The following is a 17136-nucleotide window of genomic DNA, read 5'->3' on the forward strand; positions in this document are numbered from 1 at the left end:
AAATTGAATGAAACAAAAACAACCCTCACTAAGGGAGAAAATTTGCGAGTACTTGTTTGGTCAGGTCTGCTCTCAGCCCTGACCTGAACCTTCCCAGTACACTAGTACAGGGGTAGAGCCGACAGGGACATGTGGATCCAAAGAAGATCCACTGGTCCACTAGGCACCAAGCCTCAGGGGACAGAATTTCCCCTCTTGAAGTACAGAGGCTGGGCAGTAGCTGTGAGAATATTACTTGCTTCTTTATCAATACTAGCTTTTCTCTTTCTCAGCCAGGAGATTTTGCTCCTCAGCCCATGTCCCCTCCAAGTGGGCCTTTGGCATTGTCTAACAATTTTGATTATCACAACTTGAGGAAGGGGATGGTGCTTCTAATATCACATGAGTAGAAGCCAGGGATGCGGCTTGATATCCTACTATGCACAGGACAGCCTCCTTCTTCCACAATAAATAATTATTGGATCCAAAATTCTAATAGTGTCAAGATGAAAAATCCTACTCTCAATCAGTAATTTGTAGCCTTAGTTATAAGTCATAATCACATGGGGGAATTTTAACAAAATGTGCAAGCCCTGTTCTCTGGGATTCTGATGTGATGGTTTTAAGGTGGGCCCCATGGTTTTGTGTTTTTTTTTTCTATTTTTGTGTATATATGTGTATTAAAATACACAAGACATAACATTTGCCATCTTAACTGTTTTAAGTGTACAGTTCAGTGGCGTGAAGTCCATTCACATGGTTGTGCAGCCAATACCACCATCAATTTCCAACTCTTTTCATCTTGTTCAACTGAAACTCTACCTATTAAGTAGTAATTCTCCATTCCACCCTTCTTTCAGCCCCTGGCAAACACCATTCTACTCTCTGTCCCTATGATTTTGACTATTTTAGATATACCTCATACAAGCAGAGCCATATAACATCTGACTTCTTACACTCGGCATCATATCCTCCATGTTCATCTATGTTGTAGCATATATCAGAATATCTTACCTTTTAAAGTCGATAGTTTAGACAAACATTTGGTGCATCTGTTCATCTATAGACGAGGGTCACAATCCCTGGGACCAAGCAGCATGCGGATAGTACTTAGAGAGAAAAAAATTAATTTCCACTCTCAACTTCTTTGTTCTTTGTCTTGGGGGGAGGAGGGGTTCGTCAAAAGGACACCTGGAGATATCTCTGAGAATGACCTGCTCATCAAGTGAGGGAAATGAACTTTATTTTATAGGCCACAACATTTTCTTCTGTGTGCTTAATAATGCCCTGAAAAGTTTACTTAGTTGGCTCATTTGGGATTAGTTTACTTCCAAAGTGTAGCTCCTTCACCCTGGATCCAGATCTGACTCTCTCCCTGGGGACGATGCTGGAATCTAGTCATCATATTCAGACATCCCAGCTAAATGACTCGCAGGTAAATGTTGTCATAGTGGGACAGATTCAACACTTTGCTAGAGCAATGATTCATAACCTAATAAATTATGACCATCCATGCAAGCCTGATGAAGTTATGGACTTGCTCCTCAGAAAACCACTCAGGTGCTCCCTACACACCTCATATTGTCTTTTCCAGATGGCAAGAATGCATATTCTCTCTGATACACTAACAATTGCATCTTGATTAAAGCACACACATGCTTCTTTGTCTCTGTATCCTGTAATATTTATTTCATGAAGTCATGAATAAACTTTAGCCCTTCTCTAGCTTAACTTTCTAAATTACCCTGCTGGATTTTTTGACAGTTGGGTGAAATAAGATAGAGGAGAATAGTTTAGTCTGACTTTCAGACAGAGTGCTTTATTTTAATGGTTATGGACTGGTAAATTGTAATACATTTTTCTTCTCTAATATCTATGCATTGAACATGTCCAAAATACAAATAGTTATTGCTGATGTTATTGCCCAGTTCATATTGTTTCCAATGGGGCATGAATTCTGTGGGTGAAAATAACCTGTTCCTCTTTCTGCATATCTTGACTATTACCTAAAAAAAGTCCTGGAGGTAGATTATAATCTTTTCCTTCCATGGTATTCTGGATTATTTTGCTGCAATTCCAAGCTTCATTCTCAGGATATAAATGAAGTTTACTGCAAATGAGACCATTATAACACCTTTTTAAAAGACAATCTTAATGGGAAAGCAATTCTTTAAGAAAAAATAAAAAAAGCTAATCATATCCTCCTATGGAAAATGGATAAAATTGAGAAACACTAATGGATTATAGAGTTTATCACTTGCAGCTCACATGGCCCAGTCCTATCACAGCCAAAAGTAATCACATTGCTTTATAGCCACTCTGCTGTCTCTATGGTCTCAGTCCAGCTCCTCATTCAAGCTCCTGGTGTTATAAAAATCTATTGTCCACTGCCACTGGCTCAGAAGGGAGCAGTCATGGAAGCTCAGCCATTTGCCCTTTCTCTCAGTGAGCACTTGAGGGTAGGGTTTTGGCTCATTAGTTGTAACAGTCTATGGCCCTCAGCACACAGTCCCCAAGTAAGCAGAAACTGAAGGAACTTATTCTCCAGAGGTTCCAATATAGCATCCACCTCTGGAGCCAAATTCATTCAAAATTCCAAAAGAAAAGCAACTCATCTTCCATTATGAGTACAAGTTGGTGATCTAGGTAAGAGTCAGGACTCCCCACAGGATGGAAAATGTGGCCATCTCCGAAGTCTGTCAGTTGCCTTTATAAGCTAACTTCTTCAGATTGGACAATTCAAACTTCACTGGAGTCCCAGACACAAGCAGTCAAAGGGGCTGATAGAGAAGAAAGGTGTATCTGAAAGGTAATATTTCCAAAGTGTCAGAGCATTTATAGTAAGCATTCTAGAAGCAGGGAAACCTGTCTGGTCATGAGATATTTGGAGCAAAATAAGGTTGGTTATGTTTTTGTATAAAATAAGTGTTATGTATGACTTGCTAAGAAAATGAGAGTCCGTGTACATATGATGGAAAGCACAAACTCCACAAACAGACTGCTAGCTTGAATTCTAAGGCTTTCATCTCTAGTTGTGAGATCTTAGGCAAATTAACTTCTCTGTGACTAGTTTTCACATCTGTAAACTGGGGCGTGCATAGTACCTGTGTTATTTGAGTCACTTAAATTTAAGTGAAATACTATATGTAAAATATTAGAGCCTATAGGCAGGCCTTCAAACAATCACTCACTCAACACATATTTATTAGTGCCAATGATAGATGTTGTGCTTGGCATTTGGGAAATAACAATGTACCAAAAAAAAAAAAAAAAAAAACTCAAAACAAACTCCAAATCACATACATATACACACACACCTCAAAAGCTCATGGAGGTCATATTTTTTGTAGTGAGTATTCCATAAATATTCACATTTTATAGCAAATATAGTCAATAATGGTGCTATGAAGAATCTAATTGATTTGTTTCATCGTGGATGCAACATGACTTCCAGGAAGCCAAAACTCTGTTTATCCAAGGCACATTGCTCAGGGATATGACCACCGTGGGCTAAGTTTCCTGATTTTCTAATGAACCTCTTCTCTTTCTTGACATTTTTAATATTGCTTAAAATATGGCCTCACCCACGGCCGAGGAACTGGAGGATCGAGGCTTCAAGTCTTCAAGGCCTCTCCTGAGGCCTCTCAGCACAGAGCTGTCTCCAGAGGTCACAGAGGCCCTGTTAGCGTGGTGATCTGCCCTGGTGGCTGCAGTTGCAGGAGGTACAAGTTTTGGCTTCAGTGTGACACTCGAGCTTGTCTGTCTTGATAGCTATAGTCCCTCTTGACCTTTAGTGTGCCTTTGCCCCTACTTAGTGTGTGGAAGCATGAATAAAGGCATTGTTGGTGTTTCTGCTTGTCTGACTTGGAGCATGCTGGCTGATACGGGCTGAGCCCATTGTCTGTCTCCGACAAATCCCAGAGGTAAGAGGTGTTAGTTAAAGAGACCCGACACCTGAGACATTGCCTCCCCACCTCCCATGGGTAACAAACCAACCAAAGTAGCTGACCCCTCTTCCAGCAAGTTCCAATTCACTACTGTTAATCTTTTTCACATTTAAGATTGCATGAACATCTATGCAAATTAGCAGAGGTTTATAAGCTCAAGATTTGAAAGAAATGGAGCTCATCTAAAATGGGTTGATGGACAAGCTTAAAATTTAACCAAAAAGTTAGAATATACTCCACAGCCCTGGAAAAATGGTTTTGCCTAACACCAGGGAAAGACTGATTTTAAAAAGCACAGGAAACGTAGATACATGGTTAAAATGTCTTTGTATAAAAGTTTATAAGCTATCTGTGAGGTATATATAGCAATATTACATATATCTATATACATACATAACACATGGTTTAAGTTTCTGAAATAATATACAACTTTGCTGCATGAGCACCATTTATACTAATATGACTATTGAAAAATAAAATCTACGTGGTTAGTTTTAGAGGATGATATGTCCATACTATCTTTTAAATGAGATAACAAATAAAAGCTAGAGATTCATAGAACTGATACGTAAATCAAATAACTATCAGTTTGGTTGAGGTTCAGACATTATTTTCATGTTCCAAAACAATGTTAGAAAATGTTCAACTTTGCCATTAAAATATATATTTCTCATTGTCTTTAGTTTGCTGAATGGGTTAAGTTAAAAAAAAAAAAGTCAGATTTGATTTAGACTGAAGCTCTTAAAAAACTCCTGTGACTTCTTTAGGTTCCATTAAAGAAGCTGCTGCCAAAAAAATCCCCAAATTTCATCATTCAAGTCTTATTCCATTAAAAATTTCATAATAATGAGTTGCAAAGTGGACCTCCTTGACTTTTCCTGTGAGATAGCGGATGATCATCAAGAGAAGAAAAAAAGTTATATAACCCACACACTGGATCAGAAACCTTCCAACAGTTGAGTTGTACATTTGTAAGATTTATGTCTCCAAAGTTAAAAACTGTTAAGACTTAGAAGAAAATGTAGAATTATCACTGAAAAAGCAGAAAAGTACTTTGCAAGTTTGACTTGCCTCTTCTCTGAATATTTTTCCTTATTAAAAGAAAGTAGATGATATAATAGTTATATACTGTCTTGGAACAATGTTACAATTGCCTCAATGGGTCATCAGTTTGCAATAGGATAGACTTGAGAGGGTTCAAGTCTTTTTCTGTTTTTCTTCTAGTTGCAAAAGTAAGTCTTAGAGAATTCTATTTTTTGGTATTAATTGGTTTCAAAGCCTCTTGAGATAAAAGTGACCCGGAGGCTGAGTTAAAATATTGCAGCCTTAAGGAAAAAGTAAACATAATACTTCCTTCAGGGAAAATAGTATTTTTCAACAAGATACAGAGACATTAATGTTGTTTACATTTTTATGAATTTTCCTCTTAATTTTCAAAGTAAGGTCACATGACAGAATCAAAAAAAGAAAGGTTAAAAAGAGCCAAGAAAGACAATTGAACTGTTTGTCTCAGGCAACCTCAGTGAAAAGACAATCTCTGCAAGAGATATGGAAAGCTATAAAATATTTCTTTTACAAAATTTCTATTCTCTCTTCTTATTCCAGTTGCTTACGTTGACTTATAACAACCCAATCACTGATGTTTTAAAGGCCTTGTTTACAGTTAAACAGAGATTCGTATATCAAAATTAGTTCACACATTTTTTGGTAGTGTCATCTTAATTACCTGCTTTATTTACCCTTTTGCCATTGTTCCAAACTGTTGAAAAGGTTTACAACAATTTATGTAGAAATATTTTCAAAGTGCTTAAGAATAGCGACTGTTCTCTGGGTCTGCAAATCAGACCTATCTGTCCAATTTAGCATTAGGAAAATAAAAAGGACACAGTATCTGTCCTCTGGGATATTTACAGATGGCCTATACAATGTATGTATAGGTGGTACACACCGTAGCACAAGTTTCATTGCTGGGATATGGCTTTCTAGGGAAAGAGTTACACAAGAGATCATTCAGTTCTCCCTTCTCACCTTACTGCTGGAGCGAAAGAGACTACTGGGCAAGTGGAATCACTCACCTGAAACCACACAGGTAGAAACTACCTGATGTAGCCCCGCATTCTCTCCGCCACCCCCAGGAACACACACTTAGGCTAACACTTGTAGCTATCAAACCTGCGTTGTCGGATGTACCAGAGAAAAGAGAGGGCCTATCTGATCTCCTCACTGCACCCCTTCTTCAGATGCTCGAGAGCTATCTGCTTTACTTCAGCCCTCTCTGTGCACCCTGGCATTAGAAAAATGAAAAAGACAAAGTACTTTAGTGAACTTGTGAATGACATGGCCACTGGAAGGCTTTCAAAATAATCCCAATACTTCTTTAGAATCCTGTAGCCACTTCTTACTCCTTGCTAGAAGTGGATACAAACAAATGCCTGCCTTAAAAATAATTGTGGGGAAAACAAGTAAAGTGGTTGCCTGTGACTGTGGGTGGAGGGAGGGGGAAACTGTAAAGGGACAGGATGAAATCTTTTGAGAGTGATGGGAATATTCTGTATCTTGTGGTGGTGGTTTCTCGGCTGTGTAGAACTGTCAAGGCTCATGGAAATGCACACTTCAAACAGACTCAGTTTTTGCACATACATACTTTATCCATAAAGAAAAGTTTGAGAAACTATACTAGGAATCCTATTATGAAAGCTTCTAAATCATTATTTCTCTTCTTATGTGATGAATAAAATAGATTCTATCATTGTTTTATCTAGATTTATAAGATTATCATGAAGTAATCTTAGGAAAGCAAAACCACCTATCTCTATGACATGGGAAATGAAAGATTTCTGAGTATTGGTACAATTTAAAAGTGTAAGACTGTAAGAAAGGTGAAGAATTTAATTCAAGATTCTTCCCTTTCCTACCCTGGAAAGAACTGGAAACTGATCGTCATTGATGTGAGAAGGAAGAAACCCTATCTTTTTACCTCTTGGCTGGCCAGAGTGTCCACCTCAGTCCAAAGGAAAAAAAAAAAAACAAAAAAACAAAACAAAACAAAAAAAAAACACCTTTTAAAAGCCTACTACTTTCCTATACTTCTTTTTCATTTGACCTTACATCTAAAAATAATACAGCTATCCAGTAGCCCCCCTTTCTCCATCACAGCAGATAATTAATCTACAGCTCTGGTCAACTATCTTAAGTTCGTCAATTAACTTCTATCTTTAGGCATGCCATTTCACATCACCTCTCCAGAGTCTCCAGGGAGAACGTCTAAATGCAGTGCCCTATTTTCATGCAACTTAATGCTCCTGAACCTGATACTATCTCTTGAATCTTGGATTGGGCTTGGTGTGCAAGGCACAGAGTCAAAGGAGCTCAAGAAGCTTAAATATTTCTCTTGAAATGCTGTGGAAAGTGTATGGTGCTATCTCTGCTTCTGCGATCTGAAATGAAAGAATTATAGGTCTAAGACATTAAATGGAATGGGTGGAATTGCACATTGCCAATGGTAAGACCAAGTAGGCCTTCTGCTGATTCTGTTGGGTCCTTAAATAACAGCAGAGCTCCCTCTGGGGAAGATGCTGCCTCCACACAGAAACAGGGCTGGATTGGGCAAGGAGGAGTGTGTCCCTCAGCAGCACGCTAACAGAGCACCCATCCCTCCTGCGCTGAGCAGAGCACCCATCCCTCCTGCGCTGGCTTCCTCTGCTCTCTGCCAGCCCGGGACGTCTTCTTTCCTGTACTTGCTCACCTCTTCTCCTTTCCTGTAGCAGCTGTCCTATTTATAAGTATGACTCATGAGAATCCAGGACGATAAGTAATTTAATGACCAGAAATTAGGAAAACAAGCTAGGTTTTTCTCTTGCTGAAGCCCTTCCTCGGGGATTATCACGGATTCTTTGTGTGGTGCTTTACTTTTCCCTTTCATCTTGTCTATTTCCATAAACTACTGTAATATTTTATGTTATCTCCCCATACATATATTTCATCTATGTACATGAAGAATACAAATAAGTAGGGCTGTGCCTGAGGGTGCAATGGAGATCAGAAAGGGGACAAATGTACAAATTATGACAAATGTCACAATGCAGCATTGTCGCATGTGTGCTGGTATTTAAGAGAGGCAGAATGGGGCTGAGGACTCTGAAGTTAGACTCACATGAGTATGAATCAAACTACCTACCTGTTAGGTGACCTTGGACACGCGTGCTACCTTACGCAAGCTGTTTCCTCATCTGTACAGAATTATTACCTCCTGCAAAGTTATTAAGACAATATAATATATGTAAAGCCCATAGTCAATAAACTATGGTATAAAAGTCTCATTAATTGGAAACTTGCTGGGTTGACATCTCAGTCCTTAACTTCTAGAGACACTTTTAAGTTCCACTATCCTGCTTGCTTGAAATAAGGCTTATTCTTTTATTATGAGAATAGACATATCACACTGTGGACATGAACAAATGCCCCTCTGGGAATTGTAGAGCATTGTTCAGGGAGGCAGTGGAGCTTGGAGGAAAACAGTTTGGACTTACAGTCAAAAGACCTGGTCATGGCCCAGATCAGTGCCATATTAGCAGTATGACTATGTAAAGATGTTTTGTCTTATTTTGTTTTCAATAATAAGATTACGTGTCCCTAAGGCTCTCTGTAAAAAAAAAAAAAAAAAAAAAAAAAACCAACAAAAAACAAAACAAAACAAACAAAACCCAGAATTTTGATGTACAGATTTGGTTTTAAGGAACCACTAATATCGAACTAAACAAGAACAGCTGTTAACAATTCAGCAACATCTCAGTTGACAGCAAATTAGGATCAAAAGCTCACAATATGGAAGTGTAAAGAGGGATGAAATGTTATAGGAGGAACTTAGAGATTTAACTTGGAGGAGAAGGAAAGAAGTAGAAAAACATGCTCATCATTGACAAAGAAAAGAAGCTACATGTGAGGCATTTGTAATAAGAGTTTAGGTTTAAGTGAACAGGGATTCTCCAGAGGAAAGATTAAGTTGTGTCCCTGATGCAGGACAGGGGTGAGGTCTGGAGAGTGGGGTCCAATGCACTACCCCGAAAATTCACTGATGTCAGACATTTTTAAAATATTCACTAGAGAGAAAGTAAATTGGCAGAATATTGAAATTTTAAATTTTTGCTTCATAATTGAAAGACCAAACTCAACAATATTTAGTAGCTGCAAATAGATCCCAGTGAACACAAAACAAATGAATAATGGAGAGATGGTAGAAAGTCTCAGAAAATAGCCAGTCATGCCAACCAGCATGCTTGCCTTCAGTAAGCTTGTGTGCTGAGGGTGGTAGTTTTATATTAACTACATATAATAGAAGCACATTTTTCTGCTAAGGGGACCATGGTGGTGGCATTTATTGAATGCTTACTATGTGGCCTGCATTGGGCTAAGTGTTTTCTTTGTAAAAGCTTATCTAATCCTCATGAGAACCCAAGATATGGTTACAAGTTTGTTTCCCACTTCCGGGAGGAATATAATTGAATGACTAAGTGGTCCAGCTGTGTATCCCAGGTCACAGAACTAGCAGGTGTTTGGGGTATGAACCCGTGCCTCCACATACCCAGGGCTGGTTCTTAATATCTACCTGTCCAGTTCCTCATTGTCTGGATTTGTCTTGTCTTCTCTGACAGGATTTGGGGGGAAGCATGTAGAAGGACATATGTGGGAATGCAATGAAAACAAGCTAGCTTGCCAGTACACTTCCCAAGCTGACTGGATACCGATCACATGCCAGCTGAAAACAATTTAGAACATTTTAGAGATTTGAACGCATTATAATTTTCAATATTAAGATATTTTAATTCATTTTTATAGACCTAAGAGAGCTTATTTAAATCAAGCAAATAACTACCATTGAGAAAGTGCGAGTCTTTACCAATGTGGATGCATCTCAAGGACATACTGTTGAGCAAAGAGAAAAAAAAGAAAGTAAGTTGTGGAATGCTATGTACCATTTTTTTTTTTAAATACAAAGTGGGGGATCCCTGGGTGGCGCAGCGGTTTAGCGCCTGCCTTGGGCCCAGGGTGTGATCCTGGAGACCCGGGATCGAGTCCCACATCAGGCTCCTGGTGCATGGGGCCTGCTTCTCCCTCTGCCTGTGTCTCTGCCTCTCTCTCTCTCTCTCTCTCTCTCTCTGTCTCTGTGACTCATAAATAAATAAAAATAAAAAAACCCAAAGTGGTACCATATATTATATGTGGATAAATACACATTTAGTAAAATTATGAAACCATGGATCATGTTGAATTAAATTCATATAATACCAGCTACTGCTCTAACAGATAAGCCCTGAAATTTTAATGGCTTTAATTCAATAAATGCTTATTTATTTTCATTTATATCACAATCTAATGTTGGTGCTCCTCATTCCTCATGGCCATTCAAGAATCCTGGCTATTTCCACCTTGTGGTCCATCTTCAGGTGGCAGATGGAGAGAAGGACCAGGTGCAAGGCAAATCTTCAGGTCCTTATCTGGGCAGAGAAGTGACACGATCACTGATGCCCACTGTCCAGGGGCCACCACTCAGTCACAGGCTCACATCTAACTGTATGGGAGTCTGGGAACTGCAGGTTAACATCTGGCCCAAGAAGAAAATGTAGCTGATTTTGGTGATTTGCCACAGATGGGAAGGGTACACAGTAACTTGTGAATAGTTGCTATGTGGAGTCAGGAAAAGAAGAAAGGTAAAGCAAATATCCAAAATTTAACATTGTAATTACTGGGTGAAGGGTACCTGAGTATCATATTATTCTTCATCCTTCTCTTTATGTTTAAATGTTTCACAGTTTTGAGAAGAACAAAAAGGGTGCAAATGGAATCTTTTCTTTGCATGTTACCTGTGTGTGGTCTCTAACTGACACAGAGCTGGCCAGCGAAAGCCCACAAGCCTTACTTTTCCATTTCTAAAGGATTGTAATCAAGAAGAAGAAAAGTGTATGACAGAGACTGTGTACGGCCCACAAAGCCTCAAATATTTACCATCTGGCCTTCTGGGGGAAAAGAGGAGGTTGTCAACACCGTGCTAAAACTAAAAGAAAACATGACTTATTGTCTTAAAATATAAATGAAAACCCGTGGTATGCCAGGCATACATAAATTTTTTTTTTTGCAATTTACTTCTTGTAAAGCTCTTTCAAGTAGGTAAACTGGAAATTGAGGTACAGAGAAGTTAAGCAACTTGCACAAGACCACATAGCTTTTAAAATTTAGTGGCAGTCTGGTTCCAGAACCCTTGTTCTTTGCTGTTATCCTCCTCTTTATTCCTAATTTATATTTTGATTTCTCATATTTCATAGCATTTTCTGAAGAAACGATTTTCTGAATCTTAATAATGAACTAATAAAATTACCATTCAGTTAGTCATATGGTTTCATTTGAATTTTACTTGACATATACTCACACACACGCACATACACACATATGTATAGCTGCATCTTTCAGCAAATGAGACTTGTACCAGGCAGTGATGTCATCTCTGACTCAGGACAGTAAAGGGAGTGCTGTGAAATGGTTGTTATTTAAAATGGATGTAAGGTCTGCTGCTTTGGGAACCACTGCCATGGAGGGGAGGAAGGGAAGGGTTGAGCTTGCCACTGTAGGAGACATAGGATTAAGGGCCATGGGGGCAGGAGGGGAACATGGTAACAAGGAAGTCAGTGCAGGAGAGATGTGCAAGGTATGAGGTGTCTTGGTTTCTTAGAAACAGCCTGAAGTGGAGATTCTGGGGCAGGTGATTTGTTAAAGGAGTGCTTGTAGAGAAAATCTATAAGGAGGTGAGGGGCAAAGGATCAACAGGGAAAGAAGCGAAGTGAAGATGGGAGTTAGTTACCATCTGGCCTCAAACCAACCCCATGGGACCCTCTGGAGCATGACCAGCCCCCACAGCACCAAGGCAGCCTTTTCAGTCAGGAGTCATATGTGCATTCCCATCAGCTCAGAGCTATTCTCTGGAGAGGCACTTTGCTGTGAGCCCTCAGCAATGTGGGGAGCACCCAGAGGAAGAGTGTATAGCCTGAGGAAGGGCCCCTAGGTGGGCCATCCATGGCATTCCCTTGGCATCTGCTGCAGCCCCAGTGGCTGGTAAGATAGAGACTAAACGTGTTCCTTGGAGAAATCAAACACAAGGTCATGCTGAGGACAAGTACAGCTAGAGCAGTGTGTGTAGAGGCATTGGGAAGGAAATCTGATTGAATCAGGTGGAAGACTGGAGGTGGGGACAAGAAGTTTAGACCACATTTTAAAAAACTTGGATTGCAAAGGAAATCTGAAAATAAAGTACCAGCTAGAGGAACATGTGGAGATAAACATTAAGTTCTGAATACGTCCTAGGCCATAGCTTCTTCTGAGCGGTTACATACATGCAGGTTGCCATGTCTTGTTCCTGCTCTGGCCACATCTAATTCAATCTGGGATGGTTGGGTGTCTAATCTATATAGGTTGCCATTAGTCTGGCAAACGAGTCTTGCTGATGGCATAAATGGTGACTGACCAAACTAATCTTACCTTTACTTTTGGGGATCTTGAATGTGAGTCTGACTTTGTAGAGCAGAGATGGGACAGCTGAGTCATGAGTTGGCACCAGAGTTGCTTCTAGACCATCTGCACTGTCTTGAATCATTAGAGCACCTGCTGTTCACCAATGAGCCACAACTTTCCACTGCTCCTGGTGGGGCACTGCTAGGACTATTTCCTCCCTTGGTCTGTGGTGCCTTATACTAAATCCTCATTAACTAAGATATCCAAAGGATAGGTTCTATTTCTGACCATCTTGAAGAGCCTAACCCATGGCAGGTGTTATGGGGGGACAGAGGAGGGATTTGCATTGTGTTACATCCAATCTAAAATACCATCATTTGTAAGGCACACCCCCATTTTATGTTCCAAGAAAGAAAAAAAAATCTTCCTTAAGAATAGCAAGTTGTAAGAAACATCCTGATTTCAGAGATGTTAAGTGTGAAAAATGTATATCTTAGAATTGATGAAATACAGCATATTCAGAAAGTGAGACCTGGGATGTTTATAGATTGAGTGAAGGGAACTGTTCGACAGACAGAAGATGAAGATACATCAGGAGGGAAAGTGGGATAAATAATCAAGCAAGGTCCCCACAGAAGCAGGGGGAGGCGGCTCAAGGACACAGAGGAAAGTCTCCATCCTCAGGAAATGTACGGTGGGGCATGCAGACATGTGTAGGCAGGGGAGAGAAGGGATGTCTAGAAAGCTTGGGCCTTGGGCCTCTCTTTTCTCAATATTTAGGAGCAATTTTGTGTTTCATTTTGAAATTATATCAGGGTGTTTTTCATGAGTTCTTTTATAAGCCCAGATTCATGTTTCTGAGTGTTAACTGCATTTTACCAGTGATTTTAAGAGACAGCTGAAAACATAAGGATGTAGAATTTAGTGTTTAATAAAGGACAAACTCCAATACAAGAATGCTGCTTATGTGATCACCCTGCACTTCAGCAGAATTGTGAAAAATAAATTTCATACGATATTACCGAATGATGTAATTGCAGATTATAATGTTTAACAAAAATATCGAGAGCTCAGAAGTGCAATGCTAGAAAAGCTTGAGTCCATGTAAGGCTTATTACATCTCCAAAGGCCAGAGAGTTCAGCTGAACCCATCACTTGATGTATAGACGAGACAATGAGGCCAGCAGGTGACATAACTTGTCTGGAGTCACAGACAGTGTGGGGAACCAAGTCTTCAGGGCTTCTCTTCTGGGACAACAGGGCTATCCCCCATGCCACTCCATCACTCACTTTGCAGTTTTATAAATTCTCTCTTCAGATGAAGTGTTGGCATTTTTGAATAAAGTTACATGTGTTCATGGTTTGCTTCCCATAAAGACAGCCATTTTACTAATATTCAGCTCAAGGTAAAGAGATTGTTACATTGGGGAATTTGACCCTCAGTGCACCAGCATCACATTGGTACATGACTTTGGTTTATTATCAGTGGTCATTAGCTCACCACGGGCAGAGACTGTAAGTGTGCTCTTCATTCTGTGCAGCTGGGTCTTAACCTCAGGGCCATACCTTACTTGGAGCTTAGCTTTGTGCGACTTTACAGATGACTGAACTTTTGGATGTCCCATCATCTCAGGGGAAACCACCCTCTGCTAAGCTGGCTGCTGAGGATCTCACAAATGGACTGAGAGAGACCTTCCAGGCATGTTCTTCAGCAGTTATACCCAAGGCTTAGGTATGTTGTAGCATCTATTCTCTGTGTTCTTGCTGATGTCTCAGGCTGGTAGCATCTCTACCTGCCAACCTCTCCAAATGCCTCTCCAGCTGCAGAACTGCCCGGTAGTTAGCAGATGACTGCTGTTTACAGGTGCCGAGGTGGGTAAGGCATTGGCTTCCAGCAGAGCCCCAAAACATCCTGGTCTCTGGCGTCGGGGTTTCACAGTCCAGTGGAAGGGAAATAGAGCAGATGCACATACAGAAATCCTACATCACAAATAACTGAAACGGATTGTTCTGACATGGAAGAGGAGGGGCAGTGATGGTAAATGGCATGGAAGGTGCCTCTGAGCAGGTTAACACTCAGGATGACACCCAAAAATATTTTAAGCCTCTGTGATATCCACATGTTCATCATTTTCAGCAAAAATCTTGGCGTTTCCAGTTTGGGACCTTCTGTTTATGGCGTTCCCTTCAAGATAATTCATTCTTTTTCCATGCCCCATGACCAAATTCCCCATCTCTCCTCTTATCAAATATCAAATACAAAATGACCTGAAAACACATTTTTGCATCAGAAGTAGCTTTCATTTACAAGATGTAAGTGTATTATATATATACATATGTCAATATACCAGACCTTGATATAGAAATGTTTGGCTAGGACACACAGTGCTCTTGTCCAGTCTGAAGGCAGGCTGGGTGGTGATCTAGGGGATTAAATGCATCAATTGCATTCAAATGGTTGAATTTAAAATAACAGGATCCATTTTAAGCCAATTGTTTTTGCCATTCCATAAACTCACAACTGTAAACTCACAATCCTGAGATTATTTTGCCCATTCAGCCACCTGAATGGCCTCTCCAACTCCATTCTTCAAAGTCAGGGGCCAAATTACCCTCGCAGGTCCAGCCTCTGGGCTAGCATGTGGTATATAAGAAGGCACAGGGCAACTGTTCTTGGATATTCGTAATTTATTTACCCAAATGGTCTGAGGATGCTAGAAAGTTACTCTCTCAGTTGTTGAAACACACAAGCACAGGAAGAACATACATCTCGGGTAGAAGTTGGCTTAGATGTGACATTTGTTTTAATGAATGTTCACTTGTCTGTATTAACAATTTCAAGACTCAGGAAACATGCCTGAGTTTGGAAAATCAGACTAGAAGTCAAGGGGGTGAATGGTGCAGGAAGAAGACCACTTGACATGCCATCACACAGTCTTGGCCCATTGTCCAGCTCATATCCTTTCCAGCTGTGGGCCTCAGGCAAGCAACTCCACTCCCTGGTGCCTCATACTCAGCATCTATAACAGTGGAAACATATCACCTACCTATCTCTCTGTCTGGGGATTACGGGAGGCTACCCATGTAGTTGTTGTTTATCATGGTGGTATTTATTATGTATGGAAGTAATATTACAAAGGCTGTGGAAATATGTTTTCTCAAAAGCCACGAGCCCCTCAACTCTTTTGTTTTACTACAGACCTAATAAGTATTTGGTTTATATCATACGGCCTGAATTTTGATAGCCATTAAACAAGTAAGTTGGTATATCAATGAAGCCTAGGTTCTATGTTTTATGGGAAAACATTAGAGGTGGACAGGGCCAGTCATTCACTTAGATGCTGTTCCTTTATAAATTGTAACATAAATTTAAGAACTGTATTTCATACCCAGAAAGTACTATTTAAAGTCTCACAAGTGGGGCACCTGGGTGGCTCAGTCAGTTGAGTGTTCAACTTTTGGTTTTGGCTCAGGTCATGATCTCAGGGTCGTGAGACTGAGCCCCACACCACGCTCTGCACTCAGCATAGAACCTGCTGGACATTCTTTACCTCTTCATATCCCTCCCCTTCTGCTCCTCCTACCACTTGCTCTCTCTCTCTGTCTCTCTGTCTCTCAGATAAATAAATAAAATCTCTTAAAAATAAAGTCTCACAGTGCTGAGATAGGCAGAGGAACATCAGAGAGGGTCTGAGAAGGGGATTTCAAACTGGGTTCCTTGGAACCCTGGTTCTGTGGCCATAACCCAGAGGTCACATGGTGTTTGTGACTACAGTGTCATTTCCATGATCCCATCTACGTTTTTCCATCCTTCTATGTGCCACCAGTACCTCAGGTTCCATTAACAGACTATCTTGGGAATGGCCTCTTCTTGTCTTAAAGCCCTCATTATTCATGTATGTCTATGCGTTCCTTGTCATTCCAATGAATATACTTGAAGGTCTGGCCTGAATATGCACTGCAAAATGTTGATTGTTTCCTTGTTACCCCTATCTATATCCTTCATTCTCTGCCTGGCCCTCTCCAGCAGGTCCCTTTGTGTCCTTGTTTTAGGAAGGATGGTCTCAACTAGATCAACATTCTGGAGGCTTGGGGAACCTCTGGAACTCCATTTATGCTGAACTAGAATCTAAATTGAAAATGACCAGGGCATGGGTGTAGGCACATCTCCATCTGTGATGGATCAGTGTGAGGGTAGGTTCAGTTAAACCATGCCATGTCCTGTGTCCAGGAAGCCACAGGAAGACACTTGGCCATTATTTAATTTATTAAGTAAGAAATTGACTACATTTATTTTTCTATGATTAAATATAGTTAGGTTGAGAGTTTTAGTAAATAAAACTTTTAAGTATGTGTAATTAATGGCAAATATTTTGCTCAGAGACTCTCAACAGATCATTTGTGATTAATCAGTTGCCTCTGAAGGTTAATCAAATAAAATAACCACTTTTTCATTGACAACACTCTCAATACATACATATACACACATACTCATGTGCACACACTGGCATTTCACATATTTGGCCCTAACCAAAATTATTTCCTCCCAAGTTTGCCACTGCAAATGTTTCTTGAAATCATAATTCATTCTTTTTCCATGCCCCATGACCAAATTCCCCATCTCTCCTCTTATCAAATATCAAATACAAAATGACCTGAAAACACATTTTTGCATCAGAAGTAGCTTTCATTTACAAGATGTAAGTGTAAT

At 40.0% G+C, this 17136-nt stretch overlaps 2 long non-coding RNA genes across 2 annotated transcripts in view; one reads left to right on the plus strand and one right to left on the minus strand.

Moving 5' to 3' along the window:
- The window catches only part of LOC144315463 (uncharacterized), a 76172-nt gene that overhangs the window by 43172 nt on the left and 15864 nt on the right, over positions 1 to 17136 (minus strand). The window contains exons 4-8 of the long non-coding RNA XR_013381169.1: positions 10929 to 15445; positions 9799 to 9848; positions 9532 to 9681; positions 8104 to 8175; positions 994 to 2781 (exon numbers count right to left, since the gene is read on the minus strand). This is a non-coding gene — a long non-coding RNA (uncharacterized LOC144315463). The remainder of the gene's footprint in view (positions 1 to 993; positions 2782 to 8103; positions 8176 to 9531; positions 9682 to 9798; positions 9849 to 10928; positions 15446 to 17136) is intronic.
- Positions 1826 to 11955, plus strand: LOC144315466 (uncharacterized). The gene is made up of 3 exons (XR_013381171.1): positions 1826 to 3902; positions 4694 to 4881; positions 9762 to 11955. It is a non-coding gene; the product is annotated as an uncharacterized LOC144315466 (long non-coding RNA).

The sequence above is a fragment of the Canis aureus genome, chromosome 6, assembly GCF_053574225.1.
Source record: "Canis aureus isolate CA01 chromosome 6, VMU_Caureus_v.1.0, whole genome shotgun sequence".
Classification (NCBI taxonomy): domain Eukaryota; kingdom Metazoa; phylum Chordata; class Mammalia; order Carnivora; family Canidae; genus Canis; species Canis aureus.